Source organism: Ochotona curzoniae, unplaced genomic scaffold, assembly GCF_017591425.1.
Source record: "Ochotona curzoniae isolate NIBS_2020 unplaced genomic scaffold, NIBS_Ocur_1.0 contig_1274, whole genome shotgun sequence".
In the NCBI taxonomy this organism is placed as follows: domain Eukaryota; kingdom Metazoa; phylum Chordata; class Mammalia; order Lagomorpha; family Ochotonidae; genus Ochotona; species Ochotona curzoniae.
The window spans coordinates 2,398,237-2,412,933 of NW_024465023.1; the positions used below are offsets into that span (position 1 = coordinate 2,398,237).

At 42.3% G+C, this 14,697-nt stretch overlaps 1 protein-coding gene and 1 pseudogene across 2 annotated transcripts in view; one reads left to right on the plus strand and one right to left on the minus strand.

Moving 5' to 3' along the window:
• The window catches only part of NHS (NHS actin remodeling regulator), a 321,090-nt gene that overhangs the window by 292,499 nt on the left and 13,894 nt on the right, over nt 1–14,697 (plus strand). The gene's annotated exons all lie outside the window — the stretch shown is intronic.
• On the minus strand, nt 2,922–9,821 carry LOC121170145 (annotated as a pseudogene).

Here is a 14,697-nt window from a genome sequence, read left to right on the forward strand (position 1 = left end):
TGCAATTTAGAAAAGTTGCTGTATCTTTGTAAGTTCTGGTTTCTCTATCTATAAAATTGGCATCATAATTTCATCCCCACAAGGCTATTAATGTTTATAAATAAGATGAAGTTGTATGTTAGCACCCAGCACACTGCCTGAATCCCTAAATAGTTGAATCTGTATTCATAACCATTCATAACCACGGGAAAGGCCTACAATGTCAGCTCACAGAGAAGGCTGGGCGAGTTATAAATTGTTACTAGTGAAGTCCAAAGATTCATCACTCTTTTCTCCAGCAACCTACTTCTAGCAATATACCCCAAGGCAATACTCAGTGTATGCAAAGATTTATACACTAGGAGTGTTCACCAAAACAGTTTTTATAACTGGAACAATGCAAACATACTAATGTTGAACCATAAGGACCTAGTTTCATGGATCCTGATATATAAAGCTGTGTCGATTCTACTTTTTATACTTGTTTTTAGCCAAAAGGCTGAGATGTGATTCAAAAGTATCTTTTAAACCATTTATTTATTTGAAAGAGAGAGCTCTTTGATTTGCTGGTTCACTTCCCAGGTGGCCACATGTCTAGGGCCGGGTCAGGCCGATGCCAGGATCTCTCCGGAGGACTGGTTAGAAAGAACAAGGGGAAACAGAGGAGCAACAGCATACCGGTGGACTGATCGTCCTCTGTGTGTAGTTTTTGTGCAGCTCACACTCATAAACAAGTAATTCTTTAAAGGCTTATTTATTTGAAAGCAGAGTTACAGCAACAGAGAAGAGAACAGAGGGGAGCTTTCTGGCACAGGTTCAGTTCTCTAAATGGCCACAACGGCCAGGACTGAGCCAGGCTGAAGCCAGGAGCTGGGAACTCCATTTGTGTCTGTCACATGCATGCAGGGGCCCAAGCACTTGGGCCAGCTTCTGCTGCTTTCCCAGATGCATCGGCAAGGAGCTAGATCAGAAAAAGAGCAGCTGAGATTTGAACTGGTGCTGGTGTTGTAAGTGGTGGGGTTTAACCCACTGCACCACACGGACTTAGTATGTGAAGAGAACCCCAAATGGAAAACAAACAGAAACAAACAAACCTAACTATATTACTAATAAACAATATAACCATTTTGAAAGAGATGGGGAGGGAGAAAGAAAGCTAACCATAGTGTCTTTAGAAATAGTATTCGTTTTAACCACAAGCATTTCTTGATGGACCCATGAATATGTTTGCACATGGACCAAAGGTATACCTGTGCACTAAAACTATTTGCTAGGCAACCAAAATGGGGAACTTAGAAACTTACAACATGCAAGCCAAAGAGCCTCGGGGATACCTAGCAAACACTTGTTCCCTTTAGCTAATGCCTATGCTGCATCAGTTAATCACAAGACACCATGATGCTTCAAAGAGATCCCTAACTCATTTACATGTGAGTCATCCTGCCCGCTGACTCCCTGACCACACCTGTCCCCCATGCTTTTTGCAGTGGTATGTATGAGCCATTCTTTTCCTAAGGAACAGATGTGTCCTTTCTTTGCCTAAGCAAGGACACAAGTGCTGAGTCAGGAAAGGGCCGCCAGGAGCTGGTACATTAGTGATGAGCCATACATAGGCAAGTGTTAGGGTAAGAGCATCCTGCTTCATGAGGTCTAAAGTTTAGGCTGACTCTGACAAAGAAGCTGCTCTGGCTTACTCAGAAGTCTATAATTCCTCCTCATGGTTGTTTCACCAACACCAGATTCCATGTTTCTAAGGAAATGCCAGTAGTCTAGCAGGAGAGCTAGCATGCCAGTGTAAGCAGATAGCTCATGCTGCAATACATTAATGCTTTGGCCTTCTATTAGGAGCTGACTAGCTTCCAGCATAGTCATTTGCCAAGTCTAAAAGCCTTCAAGATAGTGAGGATAATGCTTAATACTGGACAGGTAAATTAGGTACTTCCCTAACAGTTGTCTCTCTATTTGGAATATGAAGTGGAAAACACTTGAATGCGTATAAGACAGGATGCTTGCTACAGGGTGTGAATTGGCAGGCCTTGCAGGATGCCTCGTTCTTTGTTCCAAAAGCCATGATCCAACTCCCATGCGTATTGCTCAAGCAGCATTCTGATGGAGATGATGCAAGCAGGTAGCCCCCTGGCTAGTGCCTGCAGAAGCACCACAGCCCAAACTAGAGCAGCCACATAGGTATGTGTGTAAGGTCAGAGGTGGTCAGAGGTAGGAGATACAGGGACATGGACAAGCCACAGAAACACTTGGCTTGACACCTGTCACCTCTCATGAAGAACATCCCCATCTAACATCCCTGTGATGACAAAACAGAAGACAGGGATCCAGGAGGCAGTCACAATCTTCCAGGAGAAGTGTAGGCTCCTGATAAATAAAAATGTTTACACTCCACACACCACAGAGGTATCTTGCCAAGATACAAATATATTTAATAGACATGATTTTGGATGCCACGTAGAACATAGGCTATTTTGTGTTAATAAAAAGTAGGGGAACTGAAAGGCCAACTGGAGGATAGGTTGGGTGACAGAATCAGGAAAAGTAAAGGAAAAGTGGGAGACTGAGTGAAGGAGAGGCTGAGATCTCAGGTTTTTCAGTGGAAATGCTTTGGTAGCTGGTTCTTGGCATGACTCCCCTTTTCATGCTCTCAAGCTGGATGGCTGGGTGGCATCCAGCAGCATTAAAGGGAAGATGGTGATACTTGGAAATGGAGAACTGATGGAAGTATACTACAGGGAGATAGACTTGAGTGCCTCATTCTATAATGTTCTGTTAACACCAAAGGCGGGTTTGCATTGAAAGAGTTCATCTGGGATTGTCATGCAATAGCATCTTGGGAGAATTAGGAGGATGGAAAGAGGTGGGGCAGGTGAACAGGAGGAGGACCCTTCAGTTCCAGTTCTTAAAACAAGCAACACTCTGGTCTTGATGATTTAGTCAAGAAAGTGGATGCTCATCTTCTGTTCTATGCCCATCTTCTCAAAAACTTTAACAAATTCTACAAAGGATATGGCACCATCAGCATTCTGGATAGTCCTGTCCGCTGTGCCACCCAGTTGCTCTTCTGAGATGTTTGCGCCAACCGTCATATGTAACACTTTTATCAGCTCACTGCGGGAGATCTTGTCATCTTTACCTAAATCATACAGTTGAAAAGCAAAGTGCAGTTTGTTGCTTCAGCTGTTGAGTGGCTCTTGGCCTTTCGCATCTTTGTTCTTATCATTGTTGATGGGTCTGAAATGAGCAAGGGTTCTTATGAATACACGGAAGTTTACCTCGTCTTCTCCATCTGGAATGAAGGCACAGATGATACGACCTCCCAGGGGGGGATGGCCAGTTCTGGAATCCACAGGAAATCCTCCCGGCTAAGAGTGCCAGTGCCTCCTATATAGAGCTTGTGGAGATGGGCAATCTGGCTGTGCGCAAAGCCGGTCTCCTGTTTTTTCTGCTCCAGCTCCTTCTGACACAGCAGTGTGCAGGCCTGCAAGCCTATCTCGCAGGCAGCAGCTCTCTGGGGAGCAGGCTGGCAGCAGCCACAATGGAAATTTGGGAGCAGAAGGATTGGATGAAAATACCGTACTCTAATGACTGACTTTATTTTCCACAAGAGAATGAGGCGGACACAATATGTATATTGTGAGGATTAAGCACATGTAGAAATATATTGTGGATAATGACAGCCAGATTTTCTACTATTGGAGAAAGGAGGTACAAATCAAAAAAGGGGGAAGTCTGGAGTGAACACTGGGATGTTGGATCAAAACCTACCATGTCAGAATGAATTTATAAACATGCACATATGTGTACATAGAGATGCACATGGACAGATAGAAAATAAACGTGTGCAGAAAGCAGAGCGGCTGCCTGTGTTAGCCGAGAGTGATGACACTCTGGTAGCACCGAGCACATCCAGTGCCCAGCTCTTATTTTGCAATATCACTCTCTCATGAGAGGGCAGAGGCCTGCTTAGAGAAAAGATTTATTCTGAGTCAGGGAAGATATAAGATAAGCCTGGACTGTCATATGGCGCCAGAAAGTAAAAATGCTCAACAACTAATCGGGAGGCATTTCAAAAAGGCACATAGCCAACTAGAGGTGCCAAAGGCTAAATGTGGGACCCTTTAAGCACTAAATAGCTACAATAATGAGTTATACCACACTAAATATGATAAATTCTCATGAGCTCACACTGATGCAAAAAAAAAAAAAACCCGAATTGGATAGATTAATAAGTAAATGGGTGATAGGATGCTTTTCGTTATAGAGCAATTCTAAATGTTAGAATTTTTTGTTAATGATTTAAAGGAGCAAATTATCTGAGATAAGCTGAAGCCAGAGAGAATTTGGTTGACTGGCCAGTTTTAGAATGAAGGTAATAAATCAATACAATAAGTTTAGAGGAGGTTGACAAACCAGGCAGGCTGTAGCAAAGCAAAGCAGACTTGTAGATAGGTGCAAATCTTCTATAGCAAAGGAAAGGTTGGATCAGGGACTCTCAGTCCCAGCTCTGCTCTCAGCCAGTAGAGCACCCAAACTGCAATATGAAGCCACAGAGAAAGGGAAGGCAGAGTCATGGATGACCAAGAGCTGATGCGATGCGAGGGGCTCCAGCCCAGGGCTGTCAGGAACCCTAAAGCGCCTCGCCTACCAGCTCCAGTCTGATGTGCTCTTCTGGCTCACTATGCAATTCACAGTCTTCTAATTCCTTAAGAAACTTGTGTGTGTGTGTGTGTGTGTGTGTGTGTGTGTGTGTGTTTTCTTAGAAGCTGCTTGCTTTCTTATGAGACACTTTTTTTTTAACCTTTTTGATAGAGAAAGTTAATTGTTTATAGCTCTGAACTATGACTAAAAAGCTCTGGGTCCTAGTTTGAGTGATTTCCTCCTTTAGCCAATTGGGAAAAAGTTTGGACCTGGCATGGTAGCCTAGTGGCTAAAGTCCTCACCTTACATGCACCAGAATCCCATCTGGGCGCCAGTTTGTGTCCCAGCTGCTCCATTTCCCATCCATTTCCCTGCTTGTGGCCTGGAAAAGCAGCAAAGGATGGCCCAAAGCCTTGGGACCCTGCACCCACATAGAGACCTGGAAGAAGTTCCTGGCTCCTGGCTTCAGATCCACCCAGTTCCAGCTGTTGTGGTAATTTGGGGAGTGAACCAGTAGATGGAAGATCTTTCTCTCTGTATCTCCTTCTCTCTGTGAATCTGCCTTCCCAATAAAAATAAATAAATCTTTAAAAATGAAGTAGTCTAACTTTAGTCTGAGAGTATTTGACATGTAAGTTCTTTCCTAACCCAAAGCTTCAATTCTTCCATTCCACATAAAGAACTTCAAATCCTTAGCCCAACTATCTAAACTCTCTTAAATAGGGTCCTAGCTTGCTTTTCCAGATGAATTTCACACAGACCCTTTACAGAGACCCTAGGCCTTGGACACACTAATGACACCTGTTTCACAAGAAGCCTTCCTGAACTCTCAGAGCAGTTTCTCTGCTTGACTTTCCTTCTCTCCCAAGTAGATTCTTATTCATTTCCTCATTTTGTTAAAAAAGAAAAACTGTTGACACCAACTCTTAGTAAGTAATGGAAGGATAGAAAATGAATGAGACATTATCTTTGGCACCCTGAATACAAGTGCACTAGAGGCAATTGTATTGTGTTGGTTCTAAGGTGTTGGAACTTCATTGCTTGAGGTGTTGAGGTATTGGAGCAGAAATAAACTTTATGAAAAGGGGAGAAAATGAGCAGCCCTTGGAGACAGAGTTTTGATGTGATCATGGTGAGAGAAAGGACTACAGATTGAAAAATCGTGAAAGGTAGAAGTTGGACTATGCATTCATGAGCCCCAGTGCATTGTGTTGGTGCAAAGGATTTTAGTAAAGAGGGCCCTTGCTGGAATGCTCTAGTAGGCCAGCTCTGGAAGAATCCTGAATGTCAGACTAAAATGTCTGAACTTACTGTATAAGCCTAGAAATTTATTGAAGAGTTTTGAGCATAGGAATAACAATTGGCCAGAGCTGTGTGCTATAAACACATGTGTATGTGTGTCCAGAGGATCCTTTTTGCTGTAGTAGGGAAAGAAGAGCTTGATGTTAGTCTCTGCTATAAGATTTCAGTTGCACTGTCCATAGGACACACCTCTTCAGTCTGCAGAATGGAGATGGATCTTGGGCACTGTCTTTACATAGCCAGTGACTTTAACCACACCTGATCTTCTGAGATGGTATTTTCTTAGAGAAAACCACAGTACCTGCCATGTGGAAGGATAGATAGATCTGTTGAACATAGCAAGTCTTTTTTCTATCTGTACCCATTTTTAAAGATCACCAGAAGTTTTCTTTTGAGACCATGTCAGTTGTCTTCTCTGCCACAATATGAGTTGCAGAAATTGGTCTCATCTTTACCCCCAACAAGGCATCACACTGTATGAAAGTTTTTGACTAGACTCAGAAACAGGAGTAGCAAGGAGTTTAGATGCCTTGGCCATAAGCAAGCCAGAGGATGAAAGTCTGGTACCATGTGTTTTATCTGCTAAGCTCTAATCATAAAGACAGAAACCACTCCAGCTATTTTAGCAGAGGGAATTTAATATAAGGATATTATTATGAGACTGACAAGATAAATAGAAAACTGAGGTGGCACTGCCATAGTCACCACAGCAAGTGAGTAACCCTCCTAGGTCTTGGAGTCACTGAGCAGCTCTGTGGTACCAGAACCTAGATCTCTGGTCCTCTGGCAAAGGAGCCAGGACCTGATTAGAGTTGCTAACTTGGGAGCTCAGAAGTTTATAAGGAGCTGAGACTCCATCCTCTAAAAAGGGGCCGCTGGTGGACAGGTACTAATGCATTTGGAGCTCAGAAGGGCCTGGTGTCTCTCTGGGTTAGGAAGTAGGGAAAGATGAAGCTGGTCTGCAGGTCCAGAAGCAGGTGCCAGTTGCCATGGCTGGGGTAAAGGACCATTGCTGGGGTGATGCTGGGCTGATGCTAACAGAATGATGAGCACCAGCAAGAAGAAAGCTCGTCTTCATTTGCCAGCCTTCTGGTCTCCCTTTTGCCCCCTCTTGGGAAAAACCTAACGGGGAGCAGCTGGCAAGTAAGAAACATTTTCAGAGTCTGGCATCACAGAGCAAAGAACAGAAGAGGTTCAGAGTGAGAAGACAATAGCCTAATACCCAGCACAAGAACTAATGAAAGCATTAGCCAGTACATCTGGTTCATATTAAATATTGTGAGAAATAAAGCAAATCCTTTGTGGAAGAGTTTAGTTTTGGAATTCTTTGATTCTCTTTTAAATATTAGTCTGGCTGTGGAACAGTCAGTTACAACTCCCTGTCAGTACACATCATTACAGATATTCTCAGGATGACATTTGCTCACAGTCCTGAGACATTTTCACTCTTCAAAATACAGAGAGACAATGGAATAGTCTTTGTAATAAAAACCAGTGAATTATTGATGTGCACAACAATTTGGATGGATTTCAAAGGCATTATGCTGAGTGAAAGAAGCCAGTCTCCAAAGGTTACATGCTGTATGATTTCACTCATATATTTTCAAAAAGACAAAACCATGGTGATGGAGAACAGATTAGTGGCTGCCAGAGGGTCAAGAGTCGGAGAAGGCTGTGACTATAAAAGGCTGGCATGCAGGATCTTTGGGGGATAATAGAACAGTTCTAAAATCTGATTGTGGTAGTGGCTGAAGTCTATACCTGTGATAAGATCCATAGTGTTGTATTAAAATGTGTGTGACTTGTATATAACAAAGTCTTGGCTTTTTCACTTGTATAAAATTTGCTCTGGGGTTGATGTGGTTTAGTGGGTAATGTTGCCACCTGCAACACTGGAGTCCCATATGTTAAGTTCTGGCTTCTCCACTTCTGATCCAGTTCCCTGCTAATAGCCTGGGAAAGGCAATGGAGGAATAGTCTGAGTGTTTGGGTCCCTGCCACCCACATAGGAGACCTGAAAGAAGCTCCTAGCTCCTGGGTTTGGCCTGTCCCAGTGCTGGCCATTGCAGTCATCTGTGGAGTGAACCAGCAACTAAAAATCACACTTTCTCTCTATAACCCTTTCAAAATAAATGGGTAAATCTTAAGTGTGCAGTGGGGGGTGGTCACATGTGGGCCTGCCAAGCTTTCGCCACAGCTGGCTCAAGTTCCCAGTGCAAAGGTTTGATGGGAGTGGACTGGAACAGGCAGCATCTCTTCAGTTCAGCCTGTCTCTGGGCTGCTCTGTTCACTCTGATTTGGGTGAAGATGCTGATGCCATTTGTAGCAGTTCAAAGACTCTTTTCTTTCCTGTACTTCAAAGATTTGGCCTGCCTTTTCCTCTCTCACTCATGTCTTTTATGTGCTGCTAGCAACCTTGGAGGTTGATGAAACTGAGTGGCCCTTGGCAGTGGCTCCAGTAGTTGGCAACCCTGGCCACAGAGGATGAATAAGACACTCACATTGGCATCAGCTTGACAGGCAGCATGGTCCAGTGGGCCCCGTTTTGTGTTCTTGACAATACAGAGCAATTCCTGTGAATAAATGACTGAACTGACCAGTCAGCGAGAAGTGTTTTCTATCCTGGGATCACCGCAGTTCTCTTTCCATTCATATGGGGACTACTTTCCACAACTGTCTATAAAAATACTATTGTGTTAGGCTCTGCATGTTTAAAATGCTTCTTTAACAGGACGTGATTAAACGAAGTGTTCCTGAACTTTAAAATTCATAAAGTTGTCTTGCATTTCATTACTTGAAAATTTTTGGTTCCATTCGAGCTGAGATCAAAAGGAGAGAGATTACATGCTGGTTTTGAGAAAGCCTCTCTTGGGGTGCAACCTGGACCACTGCCATTGGCATTCAAGCTCTGCTCGCCAAAGTCAAAGCTCATACCTAAAATGTCGACCAGCACAATGAGATCCAAAAGGGAATGAGCACACCGTCTTTTGCATTGAGTTTCTTTTGCTACCCCTACTGTTTTGATATTGATGTTTAATGTGGCAATAGCATGTTCTCTCTTACTGTGTAGTACTCCATTGTAGGAATACAGCATTCCATATTCTGTTTGTCTTTTATGCTACTGGTAGATGTTTGGGTTATTCCAAGTTGTGGGGTTGTTTTGTTTGTTTGTGTGTGTTGTTTGCTTGTCTTGTTTTTATTTGCTTTAAATGAAACTGGTGTAATTTTTTGTGCAAGGTTTTTTGTGAACATACTCATGTTTTCTTACCTCCATTTACTAAGTGGGACTTCAAGGGTAGATATATGTTTCCATGTACTACACACTGCCACACAGCACACTCCTGCCAGCCAGTAATGTGAGTCCCAGTTGCTGTGCATCCTTGCCAGCACTAGATATATTTCAAAAAGAGTTGTGGAAAGTGAAATGAAAAAGAAAAGTATAACTGGGTGAAAAAATATTTGCTTGCTTGTTTGAAAGGCAGGGTTACAGAGAGCAGGAGAGATAGACAAAGAAAGATCTTCCATTTGCTGGTTCACTCCCCAAATGGCTGCAATGGCCAGAGCTAGGGTGGTTTGAAGCTAGGAGCCAGTAGTTTCTTTTGGGTTTTCCACATGGATGTAGAGCCCCAAGCACTTGGGCCATCCTCTGCTGCTTTCCCAGGCACATTCACAGGGAAGTGGATTGAAAGTGACTTTTCCCAATGAGTAATGATGTTTAGCACCTTCCATATGCTTATTGGTTGTGTGTGTGTGTGTGTGTGTGTGTAATTATTAAGTGCATGTCAGGAGACTTGAGGCAGTAGTTGGTGACTATATCTGTCAGCAAAAGGAAGTACAAGTGTAATTTGAAAAAAAGACTTACTTCTGGTAAGAGGATTTTTCAGAGGCATCGCTGTTCATGCTCGTGGTGTTTTAAATGGATATAAATGTATAAGGTGGTACAAAGAACCAGTCACAGCCACTGTCCAGAATCCTGACTCAGAGATTTATTCCCTTGGGGTTTTCACAAGACATTCCCAGGATCTTAACGAGAGTGCTTTTGGGCTCCTTTGTAGTCTTGAGTCTGGCTGGAAGTGCAGTATGAAGGTGGTTAGATATTTGAGGTTGAGGATGGAATGGCAGGTGACTATGCTGCATCCCAGCCTATTGCGGAAATTTGGAAACCCTGATTATCTGGGAGAGAAATGGTGGCTGAGGTCAAACTGGGAAAGGGATGAGAAATACAGGACATCAAAAGCATGGGATATCCTCTAAACCTCTACTGATCTCACTGGTGAATGTTAGAGTTGGGAAGAGAGGAGTTCAGGGTGAATTAAAACTGTATTACTAAACATGTTGGGTAAATTAGAACACAGGGCCAGCCAGTGGGAGTCTCTGAGACCATGTCAAGTGAATCCAAGTGTTACATCAAGCACTGCCAGACTTCTTTAAGCCTTTGAGAAAGATTGAAACAGTTCATATTTACGTATAACACATATATTCTCCCCTGCACAGAAAACTAGGGGGCAAACAGTTGAACCATAGTGTGGGTATAACTGCAGAGACTTGGCCTAAAGACAAACAAGAGCTCATGTCCTCTCACTAGAAACTCAACTGACTTGCAATGAACTTCGTTGTGCTAAGATTTTATTCCTATATTCAAATGTAACACCATATCTAGTCACTGTAAATATTTCTCATGTTTAAGACAGCATGAAAGTAATAAACAGCTCTGAAAATTGACTGCTATAAATGCCATGTGGTATCAGTTAGATCACAAACCAAAGCCAATTTTTCAAAACATTTCCTGCTGGAATACCCACAACATTTTAACAGATGTCTCTTGGAACGTTTTGAAGCAAAATAAGCCCCCATCAGCATATAAAATAAAACCCAAAAGAAAGTAAAATATGGTGTATGTGGAGGGATTATTTTTTTCCTTCTGGCAGTAAGAGAAAGATGGAGGAAAACCTTGAATCTTTAAAGAAATGTTCATAGCCATAAAAAAGGAGAAATGAACATTTCTCACATATATACCGCAAGAAAGGGATTGGAGTTTGAAAATTATTCTTCCATTTTCCACCAAAGAAATTTCTTTGACATCTTTTTAGTATAACATTTATTATTATTATTATTATTATTATTTACTGGAAAGGCTGATATACAGAGAGGAGAGACAGAGAGGAAGATCTTCTGTCCAATGATTTACTCCCCAAGTGAGCACAACGGCCGATGCTATGCCGATCCAAAGCCAGGAGCCTCTTCTGGGTCTCCCACGCGGGTGCAGGGAGAGTTTTGGGCTGTCCTCGACTGCTTTCCCGGGCCACAGGCAGGGAGCTGGAAGGGAAGCGGGGCTGCCAGGATAGAACCGGCACCCATATGGGATCCCGGGCGTGCAAGGCGAGGACCTTAACCACTGTGCCACTGCGCTGGGCCCTAGTATAACGTTTATTCTTTTTGTTGTTGTTGTTGTAAACAACAGTCATAAGTATAGCTGACTTTTTGAAGCAAAAAGCTTTTTGAAGCTTCCTTAGGAAGCTAAGGAGATGATGTGAGGGTCTAACAGAAGCATCTTGTGTTAGGGACAAGATGGATGTGACTAGTAGTAGCTGAGTCTACGAAACGGCCTTAAAATGTTCATGAAAATACATACTATGAAAAAATATTCATGGATTTCAATGTCTTTGAACCAAAATAACCTTTTTTTTTTCCAAATTCCGTTTTTCCATGAACTTTTAAAAGTATCCTCATAATGTATTTGGAGTCTGTTGCCTCTCAAAATCAATGATAGAACAGCTAGGATGGGGGCCTGGAAAAGGAAGGAATTGCATTTCATTTTTCAACATTTTACTATGGGAAATCTCAAAAGCACAGAAAATTTTAAAAATTATACAGTGAACATTCATATACCCATGAGGGAGGAATATTTTAACTTTAAATCTCATGATTTTTTTCCCACTGTGGCTGATTTTGACCATCATCAAAGGAATGCTCTTGAAAGAATGAGACCTTGTAACAACCTTTACACACATGCTTGTCCTGGCAAAGCAAGGCTGTTTACTTCCACTCCTGTACTGAGGGATGATTCCAGAATCAGGTATCCCCGGGGCCTTCTCTGTTATCTGTGGGCTTGGATGCTTCTTGCTCATTCTGTCTTATCTCTTCACAGGCTTTATTATCTTTGTCTTTGTACTGGATGTTGTGCTAAAAAAATTTATGTGTGAGTGGGAATAAATTGATGATATTTCCCTAGGAGAGGATTTTTGTTTGCTTATGCCAAGCACATGGGGATGCTAGCAGAACAACAAATATTTGTTGAGCAATATTGAGGCAGAAGAAATACATTTATGAACAAGAAATGGTTAGTATTTCTCTGAATAAGTAATAGGATTTATTTAAGTGGAGTCAGTAAAGAATAATTTTATTGGTAGTATTCTTTTGTTCATCATCCAGCTTTTAAGCTTTTTTAACCTAATCCATCAGCACCTATTAAGGAGTCAGGCATGGTAGGCAAACAAATTACTTAAGAAAGAAATTCTTCTGTCTCAGAGTTCAATTCCTGGCTCTAGCTCCCTATGGGAAACAGCGGGTGATGGCTCAGTAGTTAAGTCCCTGCCACCTTTTGGGGAGACTCTTGTTCAGCTTTTGGCCAGGACTCCACCCCTGCTGTTGCAGGCATTTAGGGAGTGAACAAGCAGAAACAAAGCCTCTCTCTCTCTCTCTCTCTCTCTCCCTCCTTCCCTCTCTCCCTCTCCCGCTCTCCCTCCTCCACCTCTCCCTCCTTCCCTCCCTCCTTCCCTCTGTCCCCCCTGTTCCTCCTCTCTCTCAAATAAGCAACTAAATAAATAATAGAATAGATTCAGAATAATCTTACTTTCTGTGCCCGAATACCCAGGAAGGAGGGAATGTAAGGCAGTATACTAAGGCAGTGACTAATTCATGGCAGCAGTACAGTCACAGCCCATTGTAATATTCTAAACACACATGCTCTAAATATGCAGATTATCAGGAGAAATTCAAGTGCTCATGTCCAGGTGGAGGCATGAAAAACCAAAATCCTTTGGACCCAATCTTTATCAGAAAGCTAAGCTTGTTACTGTGAAACAAATGAATATGCTAATGCACTAATTTGGGGGAAAATAAGAAGGATTAGATATGGAAGGAGGGAAAAACCCTTGTGCTTCTAAATCTGTATTGTGAAAAATGTGAAATTACTCATTTAAAAATTAAAAAAATATATAAAGTATTGTTCAGCAGAACTGATTTAGGAGATTTATGATGAACAACCAAAATTTATACATTATTCATGTTTCCTGACTGGCAGTTTTCTGCTGTGTAGCTTTTTGAAAATCCTTTCATGAGATAATAAAGCCTATGGCTTCTTTAAAGCAGGTTTCTTTTCCATGTAGGCTTTGCCTTTAGGCTCCCCTTTTTCCTAGTTCATGATTTTCCCAGTAATTTATATTCCCTAGTGTCTTGCTAGAGAACTCCACTTCATTATCTGTGACTTGCTCCTTCGCAGAGAGGCAGGCTGGTGTCAACTCAGGCTACATATACCACATCTGTCAAAATGGTCACTTTCATGGTTTCATGGTTTCAGTGAGGAAACCATAGACCTTACCAAGTTATTGTCTTAAGTTCGATCTACAATTAACTGGACCTAAGCGGATAATGACATTTGCTCTGCTTAAAAACAAATAAGCAACCCTATCTGGTCAAGCTTAGAAATGAGAAAGGGGGTGCAAGTGTTCATTATGCCGTGCTCGGGATCCCTACACTCCTTAGTGGAGTGCTTGGTTCAAGTCCTGCTTGCTCCACTCCTGATTCCAGTTGCCTGCTAATCCATACCAGGGAAGGCAGCGGGTGATGGCTCAAGTTGGGGCCCTACCTCCCAGGTGGGAAACAGACTGAGTTATACCAATCCTGGTCATTTGGGAAGTGAGCTAGCAGATGAAGGATGGATATGTCATACTGTCTTTAAAATAAATAAAATGGAGTAAATGAACATGTTTTTAACAAGAAACTAAGCTTAGACTTCGACTGTTTCCCTCAAAAACAACATCTACCCTAGGTTTAAGACTAAGCCAGCCCAGCATCTATCCAGGCTGAGCTTCTGTGGAGACAAGGATCCCTCGTGGCTTCCTGGATTTTGGCCTGTTTGTACTAGATGGTCACTGCCTTGGAGTCTGTAACATCTGTTTTCTTCTTGGCCATGCCTCTTCACTTGGGTTTCTTCTCACTATTAAAGTACATCAAGCAGGTGTCACTCAGGTGCACAAATATTTTGATGGGCTCTTGCAATGGAAAAGGCAACTTGCTGGCATCATAAAAGGCCTAAAGGAAAATTAAATGTGGCTGTAGGAATTCACACTCTAATAAATGGAAAAAATACATCCAGGGATAATTCATGTTCATTAAAACCACGCTATGGGTTAAATGCTGTAATAAGGGCCTAACTGCATCCAACACTGAGATAGTTTAGAGGCTAGAAGAATTTTAATGCCCTTCTCAGTAGATCCTGAAAAGGGAAACTGGTTGCCAGAATATTTGCCAAACAGGGCTGACTACATAATTTGTAGGGCCAAAGGCAAAATGAAAATGCAGGGTTCATTATTCAAGAAGGAAGAATTTCAAGACAGCAAAACCAAGAGTGGGAGCCTTCTGGGAATGGAGCCCTGTGGGAGTGAACAGGGCTCAAACTTAGGAAATTGCTTCTGTTTTCAAATGGAGTCCAAGGCAGATTGTGAGTAATCTAAAGGATTTTTTTCAACAGGAAAATAAATGCAG